The sequence below is a fragment of the Poromitra crassiceps genome (assembly GCF_964638095.1).
Source record: "Poromitra crassiceps genome assembly, chromosome: 5".
NCBI classification, from domain to species: domain Eukaryota; kingdom Metazoa; phylum Chordata; class Actinopteri; order Beryciformes; family Melamphaidae; genus Poromitra; species Poromitra crassiceps.
The window spans coordinates 5,760,016-5,780,685 of record NC_139642.1 but is presented as its reverse complement, the minus strand read 5'-3'; the positions used below and the strand labels follow the sequence as shown (position 1 = coordinate 5,780,685).

At 45.2% G+C, this 20,670-nt stretch overlaps 1 pseudogene across 1 annotated transcript in view; it reads left to right on the top strand.

Annotated features, from left to right (window-relative positions):
• LOC310776271 (intermembrane lipid transfer protein VPS13C-like) overlaps positions 1-20,670 on the top strand; it is a 107,554-nt pseudogene that overhangs the window by 23,440 nt on the left and 63,444 nt on the right. The window contains exons 19-23 of the transcript in view: positions 19-400; positions 2,575-2,679; positions 3,904-4,074; positions 4,326-4,451; positions 5,860-5,993. The product of the transcript in view is annotated as an intermembrane lipid transfer protein VPS13C-like (transcript). The remainder of the gene's footprint in view (positions 1-18; positions 401-2,574; positions 2,680-3,903; positions 4,075-4,325; positions 4,452-5,859; positions 5,994-20,670) is intronic.

The window sequence follows — 20,670 nt, the reverse complement described above, 5'->3', positions numbered from 1 at the left end:
TTATAATCACCTCCCCAGGGTTCAGCAGAGTTCTATGAGCTGCAGGAGGGCAGCTCCTCTGACATCCTGAACGCTCGTATCTCTGGAGAGATGATGGAGTTGGTGCCGTCTCAGTACCAGGGCCGTGACTGGCACGGCCATGTGCGCCTGGACCCGGACCTGCCCGAGTTCTTCCCCGTCTCCTTCACCTGCGACTCGGACCCCCGGCTGACGGCCGACGTGAGCGTGCACGTGACGAGAGCTGCTGCTGCTGTCGGTCTTCAGCCCGTACTGGATCATCAACAAGACGTCGCGCGTGCTGCAGTACCGCGCCGACGAGCTGTCCGTCAAACACCCCGCAGACTACCGAGATGTGGTGCTCTTCTCCTTCAGGAAGAAGGCCCTGTTCAGCAAGAGCAAGGTAGGCCTGTTCGCACGACCCAGGTGGAAGTCAAAATGCAGACACTTGTTGGTGGTTGAACAAACCCAAAGGATTTATTAACAAAATGTGGTGCGGGCTGTCAGGCAGGAAATCAGGATTCCTGGGAAGCAAGAAAAAAAACAAGATCAGTACTGGACTCCAAAAAACACAGATGAAAGTCAATAGGAAAATTCCTTGGAAGAGGTTAGGATAATGACACGATACCAATCATAAGTCATTTCAACGATCTGACACAGCTTGAAGGGAGACCAGAGTACAGGTGCATCTAAAAAATAAAATCATTGAAAGGTTTTTTTTTTTTCATGATTTAATTCAAAAAGTGAAACTTTCATATATTCTAGATTCATTACACATAAAGTTAAATATGTCAAGCCTTTTTTGGTTTAAATTTGGATGATTATGGCTTATCTCATGAAAATCAAAAAATACACTCAATACTCCTTTTGCAGGAATGACTGCATCAATGCGGCGTGTGCCGTGGTGTGGTGTGGTGTGGCGTGGTGTGGTGTGGTGTGGTGTGGTGTGGCGTGGCGTGGTGTGGCGTGGTGTGGCGTGGCGTAGCGTGGCGTAGTGTGGCGTGGCGTGGCGTGGTGTGGCGTGGCCACATACTGAGATGAATGCAGAAAGGCTTTCATTCCCACATTGCTGCAGCAGAAAAAAGTGCAAAACAATGACATTATAAAGCAAGAGATGTTTCTGCGTTGTATTTATTTGCCAAGTGGTTACAGCAGTTAATGCAGGCGATCATTCTGATAGAAAAATGCACACAAAAAAACATTGTGTTAACTCATTGAGTGCCAGCCACTTTTGGAGAACGGACGCTCCCAGTGCCAGAGTTTCAGAGCTTTTTTCAGTGATTTCTCGAGGCCCACAGAATATTGTGTGATATTACTATGTAAACAATGAACACGCAAAAAGAACGATGAGACTCTTTTCTATCATCAGCAAAAACAGGTTTATTGATATCATTTTCCGTTCTTTAGTTATCAGCCGGAGAAGATAGCTTGATTTAACAAAAAAGAGCAGTTTTTTTCTAGAAGCTGAGATAATGGCCCTTTTGTGAAATTAAACATTTCAAACACATCACTGACTCTGAAGCTAATTTTCTGATGTAGTCACACCTCAAAAATAATTTTCTTCAATAAAACAGTGAAGGCCAGGGAATTTTGTTTGGCAGAATAATATTTTTAGCTGCAACCAGCAGCGCTGGCCCCTGCGTGCGCTGCTGGTTGCAGCTCCTTGCTGGTCTTGATTTGCTGCTGGTGGGCATCGGATATTCTGGCTTGCGTTTGCCAACCCTGTCCTGCTGCCTGGGTCTGTCTGCGTGTTGTGTGCTGCTCTGCGTGCCACCCCCCCCCCCCCCCCCGCCCCGCCCCGCCTCAACTGCACACTCCTCCTGTATGGGAGGTGGCTCTCTGCTGAGTTTGCTCTGCACTGTGAAGGGTGCGCGACATCCAGCTTTTTCCGCGTGTGTTTGTCACCGGCTCCTATGCTTCCAGTTGAGAATAATAACAACTCCACGGCTGATTATGCGAATGGGCTGTCGCAGCGGACATGGAGGAGCTCAATTGTGGGAGCAGATTGGCTGCTGTAGGCACATCTAACGTTAAAACGCTTCATGCATATCGATGCATACGGATGCGATGCGATTTCCGTTTCCCCAACGACTTATTCTCTGTTTTTCTCTGCCTTTCTGTTAACCTGGAGAGCACTGTCGCCACCTAAGGGTTCTGTAAAATAGGTTATAGACCTCCAATAGCTATAATATTTGTACAGGAGAGGCAGAAGGCTTTGATCGACGCCCCACCGTCAAAAAACGCAATTGACGAACATGTTCGTCCTTGGCACTCTACGTTACTATTTGAAATGACGAACATGTTCGTCCATGGCACTCAATGAGTTAACAGCAGGATGTTCTTTTTATCTTTTATTATTAAAAACCCCCAATATGCACTCATAAACATATAAATACCTGTAAACATGCAATCAACCAAACAAACAGACAATCAACCAAACTTAAAGCAAAACCATCAAAGACAAACCAAAGGGAAACTAGATTACTGTATGCAAATAAACCTGTATGCTAACAGCTGTGTGCTAACAGCTGTGTGCTAACAGTGTGTTAACATTGTGTCTCTCCTCCTCTGGTGCAGGTGCAGCTGTGTGTCTCCACCTCCTCCTGGTCAGACGGCTTCTCTCTGGACACGGTGGGCAGTTACGGCTGTGTGCGCTGTCCCTCCACCACCATGGACTACCTGGTAACATCTCATACACTCCTCTCAGGGTGCTGTCTGTCTGTCTGTCTGTCTGTCTGTCTGTCTGTCTGTCTGTCTCTCTGTCTGTCTGTCTGTCTCTCTGTCTGTCTGTCTCTCTGTCTGTCTGTCTGTCTGTCTGTCTGTCTCTCTGTCTGTCTGTCTGTCTCTCTGTCTGTCTGTCTCTCTGGCTGTCTGTCTGTCTGTCTGTCTGTCTGTCTGTCTGTCTCTCTGTCTGTCTGTCTGTCTGACAGAGAGACAGTGTGTTAATGTCTGTGTCATGAGCAGTATGAGGCAGACTGTTAAGCAAACTGGTCTGTTATTCCCAAACTGAACTGGTAGCAAGACCAAATGGGAATATACAAATTATAGGAATACAAGTATTCCCCCCATCTGTGTATTTTTGTAGTTGGACCTCCTTTAGTCAATCTAAATGTCAATATATTTTAACACTATTTAATTCTACATATGTTACACAGATGGAAAAAAATAGGAACTTAGAAAGGTTATCCTGGCAAAACGTTTGTCACCTGTTCTTAAAGCATAAGATCGCCCACAAATAATTATCTATTATCTACTCAGCCCCATGCTGATAGGACAGTGAAGGACAGGGTTTTTAGTCCTCAAAATATTTGTGGAGTTTCACAGCAAAACACTGTCGCAGCATCCTGTGACCTAAACAATTTAAGTTGATGGTGACCAACTTAAAATTTTCAAAAAAGGGCTCCATATACTCCTCACTTTGGCTTAATCCAAGTCTCCACAAGCCCTGAGATGCCAAGTTGATTTGAAAATATGTAATTTACACCATGTTGTTAGCTGAAATCTTCATTGTAGCAGCACTGCTACCCCCCCCCCCCCCCCCCCCCCACACACACACACACACACACACACATCCGTGGCTACAGTGAAGATTTCAGCTAAAACAGGGTGTAAATCACATCTGTTCAAGTCAACTTAAACCCACCCTTTCATCAGCATGGGGGTAAGTAGGCAATGACTTGATCTTCATTTTTGGGTGAACTTATCCTTTAAGTCATAAACACAGGAGAGAAAACTATTTAGATCAGACTTCTGTGTGTGTGTGTGTGTGTGTGTGTGTGTGTGTGTGTGTGTGTGTGTGTGTGTGTGTGTGTGTGTGTGTGTGTGTGTGTGTGTGTGTGTGTGTGTGTCTGCATGTGCATACGTGCGTGTGCATGTGTGCGTGTGTGTGTGTGTGTGTGCGTGCAGGTGGGGGTGAGTATCCAGATGAGCAGCTTTAACCTGACCCGTATCGTGACCCTGAGTCCGTTCTTCACGCTGGTCAACAAGTCCTCATACGAGCTGGAGGTGGGCGAGCTGCAGGAGGGAGATGGAGATCACGCCTCCGCCACCAGGTGGCACTACATCGCCTCCACTGAGGTCAGTGAGCCGGACGCTGCCTTTACTTCTCCGCTAGTGATGCGCGCGGCCTCCCCAGAACCCACTGGGTCCCGCGGGTTGGCCCGTCCCCCGGGTTGGCCCGCCCCGCAGGCGGTCTGGGTCCGAAAATGAGGAAAATTGTTGTCAGTTGTTGTCTTGTGTGTTGCAAGTGTGTTTCCAACGGTCAGTTGTTGTCTGTGTGTTGCAGTGTGTGTTTCCAACGGTCAGTTGTTGTCTGTTGTGTGTTTCAGTGTCTGCCTCTGTGGCCGGAGAGCGTGGGGGGCCGCCTCTGTGTTCGAGTCGTCGGGTCTGAATCTTCCTCAAAGTCCTTCTTCTTCAACAAGCAGGACAACGGCACCCTACTGGGCATGGACCAGGTCAGTCTGCAGTAGAGGTCTTCACGGGTCCAAAATCACGGACCCGGACCCTAATGGACCTGGGGAATTTGTGCCCGAACCTGTAATGGACCCGTCTATTATTAGAAATCTGAGACCTGGCCCCGTTCAGATCCGAGACATACCGAGGCAGAGACTAGTGGTGTCGACGTCAAAGTTGCTTGTTAACTGCTACAAGTTGTATATCAAATGAAACTTTGTGCATCTTTATTAACTAACATTATAGCATTCTCCCCTGGTTGATGCTGCCTAACGCTAGTTAGATAGTACAGTGGCAGTCTCACTCTCTATGCTACCGCCGTTCCTTCGCCCAAAAACACACACAACAGCGCTAGAAACAATCACATACATGTTGTGACTTGTGTACTCACCATGCGATCATCGAATAATAATCCAAAAGTACGGGAAACAGTCATCTTCAATTAAATCCATAGCGAGGAACCAGCAAGAGGGTTACCTCTCTGCAACGAAAATCACTTCCTCGTTTGCCTGAGGCACATGTGTGCGCATGTGGTCACATGCGCCTCATGTAAACGAGGAAGTCATTTTCATTGCAGATGGGAACGCTCTTTGCCAGTTATTTTCTCTATGGATTTACTTGCAGTTTGTGACAACAAGCCTCACGTGTGCTGTTTTGATGCGTTTCTCTCGTGATCAGCGCTGATCGCCGGGTCCACTCGGGTCTTATTGGACCCGGCATTTCACTGTCAGAACCCCGAGACCCGTGACAATCGCTACCGGAACCGACCCATACCCGGGGTCACTTCTTTTGAATGGACCCAGACCCGGCTGGGTCGGAACCTCGGGTATTCGGGGGGTCGGGCATACCCGAAGACCTCTAGTCTGCAGTGTTTACATGCACTGCTCATCAATCTTTGCACACTGGAATACGTTCATCTCCGAAGCCCGTAGGAATGCATGGAGCATGGGTGTGGAGCTACTTGTCTCATCGTTTTGCCAGGGAAATTGAAGGGAATGTTTTCTAATAGATAATTAGATCAATCACCTAAACGCTATAAAACATTTCAAACATTTCATTGCAGGATGATGATGTTTTCTTTGGTGTGTCACCGCAAACACAATCTCACACACACACACACACACACACACACACACACACACACACACACACACACACACACACACACACACACACACACAAATATCATCAACAGGGAAAAGGTGAAAAGAAAATATTTATTTTCCATCGTAAAATATAAAAAACACACCAAAAATAAAACACACCAAATAAAAAACAAAAATTAACCCAACTAAGCTGTTTTAGTTTATACAAAAATATAATATATTATAATATAATATAATATATTGTGCACATTTGATTTTGGGGGTTAAAAAAATAACAAATATCTGTCTCTCTCTCTTCTCACAGTATGGAGGGATCATCGTGGACGTGAACATCTCAGATCACTCCACTGTTATCGGCTTCACTGACTACTATGAAGGAGCGGCTCCGGCTCTCATCGTCAACCACACGCCCTGGGTCACAGTCTGCTACAGACAGAGGTCAGTAACAACACGCCCTGGGTCACAGTCTGCTACAGACAGAGGTCAGTAACAACATGCCCTGGGTCACAGTCTGCTACAGACAGAGGTCAGTAACGACACACCCTGGGTCACAGTCTGCTACAGACAGGTCAGTAACCCTGGCAGTAAAAATGGCTGCCTCCGTGGCTCTCCGGCTCGAACAGTAACATCAACGTTCATTGAGTTTAAACAGCCATAAGTGCAGTTATTGCAGAAATAGACTCCATAACAACAATTAAACAAGAGCAGGAGTTGCACCAGCGAGGTTTCTCAGCAGAAAATATGTTTTCGCCGTTGTTCTGAGTGGATTTAGATTTGACTGGATCTGATGCTGATTGGCTGAAGGACTGGCTACTTCCACCCACTGAAATCACTGTGCACAGCGCTGAGTCCAGACGGATCCACAGAACCAAACAGTTCACACATCTGGATGGTTTTAACCAGGCTAGTGTTAGAATACTGTTTCCACACTGTCGTCTATATATATTAGGGCTGTCCCAGCGAGTCGACGTAATCGATGACGTCGACTACGTAATTACGTCGACGCACGCTACGTGCTTCGACGCGTCACGTGTGGCTAATTTTAGCAGCTAACTGTTACTTTTCGTTACGTTACATGGCAGTAAAATGCCACTGAATGACCAAATTGATTTAACTTTTAACCATTTCGATTTCCACTTTCAATACGGACCCCCAGCATTGGTTAGTTGTTAACACGTCAAAAAAAATCCAACGGTTGACTGCCAATGACGTGTTAATACGTAAAAAAAAAACGTTGATCTAACCCTTTTACATCTCTTATATAAATATTGAAGCCACCGAACGTGTACAACCCATTCCACCAACCCACTAAGTGGCGACAGTGCTCTCCATTCTAGAAAAAGCCGAGCCAAAACTGCAGGGGAACGCGCGATGAAACCATTCTCATACTGTAAAATGGATTGGCGAAAACGCTTTCGCTTTCGCGCTGATTGCTGGCGGTGGGGGATTGCAAATTTGCATAATAGATTATGGGTGCAACACACTTTGAAACACGCAGCATAAATAAGACCAGAATCACAAAAGAAACCCCGTTTCTTGGGGTTTCTCAACCGAAACCCCAAGAAACGAGCGAGCCCATCCTCGCCCAGCGGCCGCCAGCAGACAGGAGCAGCAGCAGCAGCAGCAGAAACGAGCTTGTGACACGCCCGCTGCAGCCAAGAAGAACACACACGGAGGGAGGAGTTTGAAGTAGAGGGGGGTTTCCTGCTGTTATAGAGGAAATTACTGTTCAAAACTATTGTTTAGATGTCTGACGTCTTACTGATGCCAAAAATGAATGGTTAAAGTGACTGTTCTATCGAATTTCACAAAAAGTTATTTATCTCAGCTTAAATTTTCAGACGCTGAAACCATGCTGTATTCAAGTGCTAATGCCTACATAACTACTAACTCTACAAACTAACTCTTTTATACAGAGAAAGCACACATTCTATTAGTTCTTTTGAGATATTTTGTGTTCACAAAATCTTAGCAGAAAAGAATCCTCGGGTCTTGAAAGATGAGCCAGAATCCTCAAAAAAACCCTCTGGCAGAAGCTACCTACAGTAAAAAAAAAATGGCTGGCAGTGAATGTGTTAAAAGTTAAATCAATTTGGTCATTCAGTGGCGTTTTATTGCCATTTAACACTTTGGGTGCCACGGCCCTTGGGCAAAAGGTTGCTGTACTGTGCCACATAGGCCGCAATGCATTTTAATATAGCCATATCATTTTTTGTGTTCCTCTTATATGGACAACCAATAGCCTCAATGAAACTTTGAACCCTTCTGTTTCATAAAAAAAAAAAAAGTGTGTTTATAAACTGTTCCATTTTGGAAATACACCCCTCTGAAAAAGAGTGTTTTCGACCGAAAACAGCATGGTGAAATTAGTTTCTGAGATAATCACATCTTTATGTTAGAAAGGCGACAGAATGAATTCTGCTTTGAGTTGAACAAAATGCTATAGCTGAAATGAAAGGTTAGAATGTCTAGTTTACCTGCGGGAAAAAGTATGTCAAAAGAATGTGTTGTTTATTTTCTACAAATATTAGTTTACAGCTTGGTCTAACATCAAAATGTTCACTTTCATGGGGTCATGCTGGATAATGAAGTCCATATTTCCACAAAGAAAGAAGATATCAACTTTATTTTTTATTTTTATGAAACTACACATTGAAAGCTTTCATTTGATGTGTAACATAATAACAATATTCAAAACACAACATGTCCTGCACTGTTTTATCTTCTTCACATGGACCTTCAAACTAGTTGGAAATCAAGACAACTTTATGTAAACATAGGCCAAATAATGAATTCTCCTTTGAGTTGAACAAAATGCTATAGCTGAAATGAAAGGTTAGAATGTCTAGTTTACTTGCGGGAAAAAGTATGTCAAAAGAATGTTTTGTTTATTTTCTACAAATATTAGTATACCACTTGGTCTAACATCAAAATGCTCACTTTCACGGGGTCATGCTGGATATTGAAGTCCATATTTCCACAAAGAAAGAAGATATCAACTTTTTTTCTTTTTCTGGATGAAACTACACATTCTAAGCTTTCATTTTTTGTGTAACATTATAAAAATAGTCAAACACAAAATTTCCTGCATTGTTTTATTTTCTTGAAAATAACCTTCACAGGAGTTGGAAATGAACACATGCTGTATATTGGAGGCAAAAAAAGGTCACGAGCGATGACATCATCACTGCTGACATCACTGGACACTTGTACCGATGACATCATCCGAGCCTATGACATTGAGGACAGTTATGACATCAGCATCACTGTTATAGAAAATATTATTGTCTTGTACCGTACTATAAACAATGGGCCGTGGCCTCTCTGGGCGTCCCCCTGTCCGGACAGCCATATTCAGATGACCTGTGTGGAGTTAGCACAAAACATACAGATCTTTTATAACTGCTGCTTTGAGATGTGGGGGCGAGTCTATAGTACTGTAGTACTATAGAATAGGATAGAATAATCTATAAATAACTATCTATATATAATAATATATAATAATAATATAATATATAATAATAATATATATAATAATATATAATAATAATCTATAAATAACTATAGAATAATAATAGTACTGTTATCTAGTCTCTTTTTGAGTATCACTCACAGTGATTGTTGTATAAAGATACAACAATCACTGTGAGTGATACTCAAAAAAGCAGGGGTAGAGGCAGAGAGGCACATGGTCACATTGGGGGCAGACAAATTTGGTCTCCTTTCGGTGTCCCTTCGCTGCGCAGTGCGCACATTTTCGATTTGCCTTGCTCTTGGTGGGCGGGACTTTCACCGGCTGTGGCACATGACCCGCAAAGTCCACATTCTGCCTCACTGAATTGGACCGTTGGCGTGTGTGTCTTGGCGTCCTTCCTGGAGGAAGAGGAGGTGGCTCGTCTGCTGGAGGAGGAGGGGGGGGGCAAGCAGATGTCGCCTCCGTCCACGATTTCACCACAGACAGGGTGAATTCTTTGAGGACTTTGCAGCTGGACGTGGGGTTGCATTTCCTGTACAGAATAAATGCATTGCTCATTGCAATCTGCATGAGGTAGACCACGAACTTGGAGCTCCATTTGGACGTCTTCCTCACAAATGGATAGTAGGATATCTTCTGGTCAAGTCGATCAACCCCACTCATGTACTGGTTGTACTCGACAACACATGCTGGCTTGCTCTGCAGGACCCGTTCACTTTGCCCCTTCTCTTTCACCGCCACAGTCTTCATGACATCCTGGTGGAAGGTGGAGATCATCCTGACGATGCGCTTGTCCCGCCATGCCAGGAACATCACCCCATCGTCATGACGAGCGAGTCGTTCACCTACTCGCAGATCCGACATGGTCACCTGCCGGATGGACGCAGGTTCGCCCCTCTTCACCCGGAGTGTCCCAGCTGAGTGCATCTGGAGGCTGAGGAGACGTCGGCTCACGGTCCCGCTGTTGTAGAAATTATCCATCCACAGACGGTAGCCATATCCCTCCAGGCCGGCAATGAGGAACTGCACGGTGTCCAGTAGGGTGCTGTGAATTCCACAGTAGGGTTTCATTGCATAGCAATACCCGTTTTCTGAATCGCACAGAATATAGCTCTTTATTCCGTACTTTATCGGTTTTGCCGGATTGTACACACGGAAACGTAGCCTCCCCCTCCACAACAGCATCCCTTCATCCACACTAATGTTTTGTGAGGGCTGGTACATTTCCTTGAACTTGGAGAGGAGCAAGTCAAGGATGAGCCGCACTTTGTGGAGCCGGTCGGTGGCATCGACCCTCTCATTGTCACAGAAATGGAGAAAGCGCCATATCAGCTGGAACCTGTTGCGGGACATTGTCTTCCTGAAGTATGGGGTCTCCATCGCCACATCAAGAGACCAGTAGTCCGCAATCTTGGGCTTCTTGACAAGGCCAGTGAGGAAGAGGAGCCCCAGGAATCGCTTCAGCTCTCCCACAGACAGCGGTTGCCAGGCGTTTACCCGGGTGTAGGGCATGTGCAGCTGATCCAGCACGGCGATGCACTGTTTGGCATAGATGTTGGTCTGCTGAACAATGATCTGCAGCAGCTCATCACCGAGGAACAGCTCCAGGAAATCTGCCGGCTTGTCTGACTGTAGTGATGCAGCCGCATTCCTGGGACCTGGCATTGCTGTGAAGGGGAAGACTTTGGGGCTCCAGTCTGGCATAGTATGCCAGCGTGGAGAGTCCTCCTGACGAGGCTTGCCCGCTGAAAAATGAAATAAAAGGTTTTTCTTCAGACAATTGTGATATGTAAAAAAGCTGTCTTTTTTCCAATAATTAGAAGCCTTGTGTTGACAATAATAATAATAATAATAATTGATATTATTATTATTATTATTATAGATGAGCTGGCTGCATACGTGACATGAATTTCCTGTAAAGTATCTATAGATTCTCACCTCTTGAAGACCCTCTCTTCCCAACTGCAGATGCCCGCACGCGCTCAGTCGTCACCACCTCCTCCTCCTCCTCCTCCTCCTCCACCACCTCCTCCTCCTCCTCCTCCTCCCCTGTAGTCAAAGTGAGTTTATAAAATATGATACATTCTTGAGGGAAAAAAGTTTATGTTTTCAATATCAGATGAATAATTGTAATTCTAAAATGGCTTATATCTCACCTTCGTCACTGGACTGCAAGCGGGCACGACGAAAGCTGGCGGGAGCACCTGCCCCTTCATCGTCAGTCCCCTCCTCAGAGCTGTGCTGCAACTCTGAAATTTTATATTTTACATGGTATTAGTAGGCTAATTCAGGATTGTTATTCTTACCAAGCTTTGTGTTGACAAAAATAAATTGATGAATAAGTGTGTGCGTTTATTTTTTTTTTTACATTATTACCTCCAATGGTTTGTTTACTTGCTGGCCAGTGATGCCTGTTCCTATATAGATACTGTACTGTAAGTCACATGTTTAGATTGTTCTCATGGTTTCCTTTTGTCCTGACAAATACATGGTGGATGAGTTGAGTTCCCTCCCCCTCCCTCCCCTGATATGTGAAGCGCTTTGTGTGTCTAGAAAGGCGCTATATAAATCCAATCAATTATTATTATTATTATTATAGATGTAGCTGGCTGTATACGTGACATGAATTTCCTGCAAAGTATAGGTTCTCACCTCTTGAAGAAGACGCCATCGCCACATCCCCCTCCTCTGAGCCTCTCTGAGGCGCCAGATCAGTCTCCTCCTCCTCCTCCTCCTCCTCCTCATCAAACTCGTCAGAGTCTGTAGTCAAAGTGAGAGTTTATAAAAATAAGATACATGATATGTGTTTTCAATATCAGATGATTTTTTGAAAATCGATTCATCTCACCATCGCTGGAATCCAGGTGGGCCTGACGAGGTGGTGGATGCCAGTCACCATCCCTCGTGTTGGATTCCACAGGATCCGATGAAGGATCGGATGAGGGGTCCTCCGAGTCCGTCTCCGGAAGATCTCTCTTCCTCACGGCACGGCAGAGGGCCTGCTCCAGCGTAAGCTGGCCAGCTCCGGGCCTAGGCCGTCTGCGCCTGGGCATAGCTAATCTATAGCTACACGCCTACACCTGGCTATAAACTAGCTAACACAGACACACAGACAGAGACAACTACACACACACACAGACAGACAGACAGACACACCGACACCAACACCAACACCGACACTTATTTTTTTTTTTTTTTTTTTTTTATTTTTTCACAAACACACTACTAACTAAGAGCTAATCTACTGCTAACGCTAACTAACACACGCGATCTCCCACACACACACACACACACACACACACACTGTGTGTGGTTTGTGTGTCTCAGACACACAAACCACTCACCAAACACGCCAAACACTCAAATCTACTCACCACACAATCTCACAAACTGATCTAAATATAATCTATCGCTAATGACTATGCTAAATACTCGCTAAATACTCGCTATGCTATGGATATGCTCAAGAGGAAATACACGGACCGAGAGGAAGGGAAGACAAGGAAGGAATGGCCGATTGTCGCGCTCTCAAGAAGAGAAAGGCAGCGCCCTGACGCAGGAAGGGGGGGGGCAGCACTGCATCGCGTCAAGATTGCGCCGATTTACGCATCCGATTCTTGTAGGGATTCATGTTGAATACTTGCCCAAGGTCCTAAACGATCTAAAAATTGAATAAAAGCAATTTCGAAAAAAAGACGCCATACGGCGTCTTTGGCACCCAAGCGAGATTAATAAAAAGACGCCGTACGGCGTCCTTGGCACCCAATGAGTTAAAGTAACGACAAGTAACAGTTAGCCGCTAACATAGAGCGAGTGCTCTTCTTGTTCTTCTGGAAATTGCAGCAGTTTACATGCAACTAGACCCATTACTGCCCTCCACAGGACGGCACAAACTCCATCTTTCTCAGACTGGTTTAGACGTCAGCGGTTTAGACTCCGTTATACAGGCCGTCCGGCATGTGTAGAAATATATATATATTTGTTAAATTCTTGCATCATTGTTTGTTTCCTTGGTCCTGATCTTTGCTGACTATTCTGACTGCTCTTCTTCGTCGTCTTGTTTTAATGTTAGTTGACGTTTGACAAACTGGTTAGGCCCTTTACCGCCACCTAGTGGTCGGAGGGTATGCTGGCTGTCTGGGGGGAAATTAAATTTCGAATAAATTATAATGCACTTATATTTCAGTCTGTGGGATGAAATGGTGGCCCATACATTGCGGTTATGTTTTATATCATTTTTTAAATTAATAATCACCGTAACTTTAAATCCAACTTTAAATCTTAGAGCCTAAGATGTCAGCTTTGACAAGAGCGGCAAAGGGCAAATGGAAATTTGCCTTCATGCAATTTAATTTAGTGAGGTAGATTACTTTCACTTTGATTCAAGATGTCTGTCCTGAGGAGACTGCTGTTAGGATGAGAACAACACATTCACACTGGAATGATTTAAAATTCTTACACCATAAAGCCTAAACCACAAGCCCCTCATAAACAATTGTCATCAAGGGAGTCCAGTCTGGATGGATGTAATGGATGACATTACACATTACAATAGTTCCGAGGCCGATTTTCACACAACTGACACATCACAACCCACCTGAATATCCGGTTTACTTCCTGTATACATAGCTGAGCGCAGGCTGATATTCGGCTCATATTAAATGTTAACATTAGGCCGTGTCTCCGACAGACACATTAACAAGGTAGCCTATTTTGGTCTTTATGTCTTGTAGTAGTTAGTAGTAGTTGTTGTTGTTGTTGTTGATAGTTGCCATAACAACCACCCTTGTCGGAAAGACGTGCACACGCTGGGTAGCGTTGTTGTCCCGGAGGCGATTTTTTTTCTTCCGGATGATGGCGAAGGCTATGCGAAGGCATAACCCGCCCCTCTCTGCCTCTGATTGGCCTAGCGTCAAACTTCCATCCAAACACATTCGCTTGGCTATCCTGCATTACATCTCTGTTACAGTCTGTGGTCAGACCGTCAGACTCAGTGGGTCAGACAGACATACAGCAGTTAACGCTTGCTAGCCTGCATGAAAGACGCACTGGCATGAAAGACGCCAGTGTGTTTATGTTTTTAATATAGTCATATCTAAGGTTTATAACGCTGCCACTAATCAGAGGCAGAGAGGGCCAGGGGTGCCTTCGCCTTCGCCATCATCCGAAAAAAATATCGCTTCCGGTAAGCTAGCTAGCTAGCTAATGTTAGCTGCTGGTTGGTTGGCTAACTAGCGAATGTTAGCCGTTAGCTAACGTTAACACGTTAACTAGACAAACACAGACATGCAGAGCTCCAAAAACAGAGCAATTCGTGATTTTGTTACTGTAGTTTCTGCAGAGTAACGTCCATGTACCTTTATGGATTGCACGGGGTTGGTATTGCAAAGGGATCTGACGGATAGTGCAGTAACAGTCAGCAGCTATGATAGCACAGCCAGTCGGGGGGAGGAAGTCCATATATGGTCATGGGGCACAGGTCATTACGTCATCACAGGATAACAGCCAATCGGCTGGCTCAGATCTGAGCCAGCCAATCGCGTTGTCCTGGCTGTTTGGGACGTGTATAAAAGGCAACCGCTGACCGGGGTGGGTGGGGGGAACCAGAGGAGAGGGGGAGAGAAGAGGAGAGGAGAGGGAGAGGAGGGGAGAGGAGAAGAGAGAAGGGGAGAAGAGGAGGGGAGGGGAGAGGGGGAGAGGAGGGGGGAGGAGACGGATAGTGCAGTAACAGTCAGCAGCTATGATAGCACAGCCAGTCGGGGGGAGGAAGTCCATATATGGTCCATCCGGTCATGGGGCACAGGACATTACGTCATCACAGGATAACAGCCAATCGGCTGGCTCAGATCTGTTCAAATCTGAGCCAGCCAATCGCGTTGTCCTGGCTGTTTGGGACGTGTATAAAAGGCAACCGCTGACCGGGGTGGGTGGGGGGAACCAGAGGAGAGGGGGAGAGAAGAGGAGGGGAGAGGAGAAGAGAGAGGGGAGGGGAGAGGAGAGGGGGAGAGGAGGGGGGAGGAGACGGATAGTGCAGTAACAGTCAGCAGCTATGATAGCACAGCCAGTCGGGGGGAGGAAGTCCATATATGGTCCATCCGGTCATGGGGCACAGGACATTACGTCATCACAGGATAACAGCCAATCGGCTGGCTCAGATCTGTTCAAATCTGAGCCAGCCAATCGCGTTGTCCTGGCTGTTTGGGATGTGTATAAAAGGCAACCGCTGACCGGGGTGGGTGGGGGGGACCAGAGGAGAGGGGGAGAGAAGAGGAGGAGGAGAGGGGAGAGGAGGGGGGGAGAAGAGGAGTGGAGAGGGGAGAGGGGGAGGATGGGAGAGGAGGGGGGGAGAAGAGGAGGGGAGAAGAGGAGAGGAGAGGAGAGGGGGAGAGAAGAGGAGCGGAGAGGGGAGAGGAGGAGGGGAGGGGGGGAGAGAAGAGGAGAGGAGAGGGGGTGGATGGGAGAGGAGGGGGGGAGAAGAGGAGGGGAGGGGGGAGAAGAGAGGAGGGGAGAAGAGGAGAGGAGGGGAGAGGGGGAGAGGAGAGGGGGAGAAGAGGAGGGGAGAGGGGGAGAGGAGAGGAGGGGAGAAGAGGAGGGGAGAGGGGGAGAGAAGAGGAGTGGAGAGGGGAGAGGAGGAGGAGAGGAGAGGGGGAGGATAGGAGAGGAGGGGGCGAGAAGAGGAGGGGAGGGGGGAGAAGAGAGGAGGGGAGAGGGGGAGAGGAGGGGGGAGAGGAGGGGGGAGGAGACGGATAGTGCAGTAACAGTCAGCAGCTATGATAGCACAGCCAGTCGGGGGGAGGAAGTCCATATATGGTCCATCCGGTCATGGGGCACAGGACATTACGTCATCACAGGATAACAGCCAATCGGCTGGCTCAGATCTGTTCAAATCTGAGCCAGCCAATCGCGTTGTCCTGGCTGTTTGGGACGTGTATAAAAGGCAACCGCTGACCGGGGTGGGTGGGGGGAACCAGAGGAGAGGGGGAGAGAAGAGGAGTGGAGAGGGGAGAGGAGGAGGGGAGGGGGGGAGAGAAGAGGAGAGGGGGAGGATGGGAGAGGAGGGGGGGAGAAGAGGAGAGGAGGGGAGAGGGGGAGAGGAGGGGAGAGGGGGAGAAGAGAGGAGGGGAGAAGAGGAGGGGGGGAGAAGAGAGGAGGGGAGAAGAAGAGAGGAGGGGAGAGGGGGAGAGGAGAGGGGAGGGGGAGAGGAGAGGGGGAGAGGAGAGGAGAGGAGGGGAGGAGAGCGCTGCCAGCGGCACCAGGCATCACCAGGAGGCGCTGTATGCTTCCTTTCTGAGTTTTGAAATAGAAACTCCTCACTGATGTTGACAGAAACTGACAAACTGACAAAGATGGCAAAAAGGAAGGATTCTTGGCCTTTCATTTCTATCAAGGAAAAGACTCAATCCACATGGCTTACGTTAAGTTTAATTTTTCAACAAGTAGCCCAGTGTAACAATGAAAAAATAGTGCTTGTTGAAAATTCCCCACAGTACAATGTCTCGTTTCCTTTCAGAGGCTTGAGCAGGTGACCTCTCTAAGTATTCCACAACGTGTCAGCAGATCTACATTACATTGCGTCCACACGAGGTCAGAGCCGCGTTGTCCGAGTCGTCTCCACAGCTATGCAAATAACACCGGCAGGCCTACTTCACACACAGCAGCGTTTTACACTAAGTTCAAATATAGGCCATTTAAGTTGAGGCAGAGCAGACGCAGCAGGTCAATGTTTTATGTACAACAGTACAGTCAGAAATTGTCATTTTTGGTGCACATAGCGTTAAGGACATAAAATTGCTTGGAAAAGAAAATGCACTGTGGCCTGCTAATTTGCATTACTGTAACAGTAGCATCAGTTTGCATTCACTCTAGGATGAACTCCTTATTTTCAATCTAAAACAAAACGTTGCATTTTGTCATCTAGGCTATAGTTATTATCATACAATGAGAAGATTCAAATAAATAAGACACTCTGTAGCATCTGCACAGTGTAAAAACATATTTTGGTTTAAATTCCATTTTTCTAAACAGCCTGAACAGCTGGGCAAAACATTTTAAATAAGCTGAACATTCCATTCACGTCATGAGATTTTTTTCTCAGTCGTTTGTGACCAACTAACAGATAATAAATGCTAATAAAAAAGTTTATATATGGATATATATATATATATATATATATATATATATATATATATATATATATATATATATATATATATATATATATATATATATATATATATATATATATATATATATATATAATCCCTCAAGTATTACAATGGACAGGACACTTAATGACAAAGGAATGCTTTCAAACCAAGCATTGTGGCACATGAACAGAGAGAATGGCAGTGCTTAGAAAAACAGTCTACAAAGAGCTTCAAAGAAAGATGAAATGCATGAGCCCCAGATTTGAAGTTAAAAAAGAAGAAAATATATATGGGACTAAGGTCGGCACTCAGCAGTATCTGATGCCAGCAATAATAGCCAGAAGTCAGAGTGGAACATTGTTTGGGACTGGGTTCAGTGACAGTACCCTACACGGACAAACTTGCACTCACACAGGTACTGCATACTAATACGGTGCATACAACTGTCTCGTCTTATTGGTTGATTGTTGTGTCTGGTGTTTGTGTCTTATTCCTTCTGTCCAAGGCGGAGGATGCCGGAGCCCAAGTATTTTGTTGTGTTTTCTACTTAAATATCTGAAATGAATTTTATGACGCAGATGACGATACAGATGAACTTGAAGGGCTGAATCAGCAGCTTTTGTTCTCCTCCACAGCTTTCTCTCGCATCTCGTGCAAAACTGGTGTCAGGATTGCTTTCAAAGTCTTGTATAAAGCCTGGTTGTTCTCAGAGGCAGCGTGAATCTGGAGAGAAAAGGAAATATTAGATCATGTAACAAATAAAAAAACAACCCACACAGTATATCACTAACACCCACAGAATAGTGCTACAAAGGCCATATACACTGTATATTGAGGTACTCCTCACCTTGGTAAACATTTGTATCGTTTGGTTAAGAAAAGCGGTCTCCACTTCTTCAGGTATTGCCAGAAGATGAGCTGCACAGTCCAGAACACACAGCAAAGTCAGCCTGTGGCCCTGTGAACAGGAGCAAGGAGAGGACAGTACTGTAGAGTGTAGACTTTATACACCATATTATCAGAGTTTACAGGAACATAGTGTTGTAATCAGGGCCGTAGCCAGGGTTCCGAAATAGGGGAGGTCGGGCGCGGCCGAAAAAAAATTGAGTTTTTTTTTTCCCCTTTTTAAGCCATATTTAGAGTAATATATCATTTTAAATCAACATTAGGATTATACTGTTGTGATGTCATTATTCAGTATATTCTCTTTCATGTCACCACCTGCTCAGCTCTCCTGTCAACATAATTGTAACTAACAAACACAAACTGTTTTAGCCAAATTCATATCAAAATGACACCTACAAACACAGGTACACAACCCAAGCCGTACACAACACACAAAGTTACTTAGACAGACTAGACACTTACTTTCTTGGTTGTTGCTAAAAAATCTGTCAGTGTGTGTCACTCACTGTCTGTCGTTCACTCGCTCACTGTCTCGCAGCTCGCTCACCTTCAATTATCTCGCCAGGCAGACAGACAGTCATCACTCACCACCATGCTGCTGCTCTCTCAGAATCAAGTTACCGCGGACGCGGCGTCAGATGACTTCCTGCCTGACCTGCCTTTCGTTTCAAAATAAAAGCGATCCTGTGTTTTTCATGCTTTTCCTGTTTTCCATGCAGATTGTTTTATTTTTTTACAATCTTCGTTCTCAGGACACTCTACAATTTTCTGTTCCCAAAGTGCAAACTGAATTGGGGAAGAAAGCTTTTAGGTTCTCTGCACCCACCGCATGGAACAGTCTGCAGTCTGATCTTAAACTTAATAGCTTAGTAACCTTAAATGGTTTTAAGGCTATGGTAAAATCTCTTGAGAACAGGCTGTCTGTATGCAAATGTTTTATTTGATCATTTTAATGTTTTTCAATTGTATGTGTTTATGTGTTTGTTTGTTGTAACTTTGTGTTGCTGCTGTTTCTTGGCCAGGTCTCTCTTGTAAAAGAGATCTTTGATCTCAATGGGACAAACCTGGTTAAATAAAGGCTAAAAAAAAAAAAAAAAAAAAAAAAAATCTCTGAAATATTAAAAAAATCTCTGAAATATTAGGGGAGGTCCGGACCTCCCCGTCCTCATAGCTAGCTACGGCCCTGGTTGTAATCAATATGAAAAGAAGGGATTCCACACGCTTAAATCTAAGCAATAGTTCACTTTACTAATGTTGTAAACAATGTTGTAATCAATAACAGTGTCAATAGCACATATAGTACACTTGAATACCATGATAGTGGCATTTACTTAAATGGTAAATGACTGCATTTATATAGCGCTTTTCTATTCTACCGACCACTCAAAGTGCTTTACAACAATGCCTACATTCACCCATCGATCGTGGCAAGCTACCACACAGAGTGCTGGCGCAAGCATCGGGGGTTCAGTTTCCCAAGGGCACTTGGACATACAGACTGGAGCAGCCGGGGATCGAACCACCACCTTTCTGATTAGTGGACGATCCGCTCTACCTCCTGAGCCATAGCCACCAATGTAATTGTGGTGGGCCACCACAATTACATCAAAACGGTTTCACATTTCCATTCATCACATTGGGGAGCCAACAATTAATAATTGTGTAATTTGACAAATATTGAAGTGTTTATTACATTTTCAATTCCCCTGACCTGTCCTGGCGTGGTATATCAAGTGCTTCCATTAAGTGTTGAATGTTCCATTCATGCATTCCTTTATAACTGGGAACTGGTAATGTTACCGGTTCAAAGTTCATGAGCTGGGACGTGACGTCACTAGAGCTGGTATTTCCCATTCCAAACTCGTAGGAGTCTCAGCAGCCCCAACCTAAAAAAAATCCAAGATGGCTGCTCCGCGCAACAACAGTAGTTATAATCGTATAAATGCTATTTAGCACTTCTGTCTTGTTTGTGTCTCGTTAAATCAGCTGTACACACAGCATGGCCTACTTCTATCTGTGTGGACATGAGGCTGCAGTGTTTGTATGCGCAAAATGCCACGAAATGCCTTGTTATAAGAGCATTTGTCTTTCTCCAAAATTAAGTGCACTGTTACTGAAAATTGCACACCATTGTACTGTAAGATGATGATTTTATGTTGGACTGCTGCTAAACTCAGTTGACATGGCACAAGGTTTTTGGTATTCCTCCTGAAAGTGACTTGAATTTAATTTATTCTACTATTTTATTTTGAATTGCACTATATTCATTTTATTTGAGGACAAGCTCTTGCTTTAATTTTATTTGAGAGATTTTATGTTGGACTGTTAACACCTTGATTGCCAGCGACGAGTGTACTCGTCAAACACAATCCAGCTGTTAACTGCCAGCGACGAGTGTACTCGTCAAAAAAATCGATTTTTTTTTTTTGACGGTAGGTTGTGCATCTAAGCCTTTTACATCTCTTATATAGGTATTGGACGTGTACAACGTGTACAACCCATTCCACCGACCCACTAAGTGGCGACAAGGAAGGAGGAAGGCAAGCAAAAAGCAGTGTGACTGAAGCCATTCTCATGAAGGTGGATT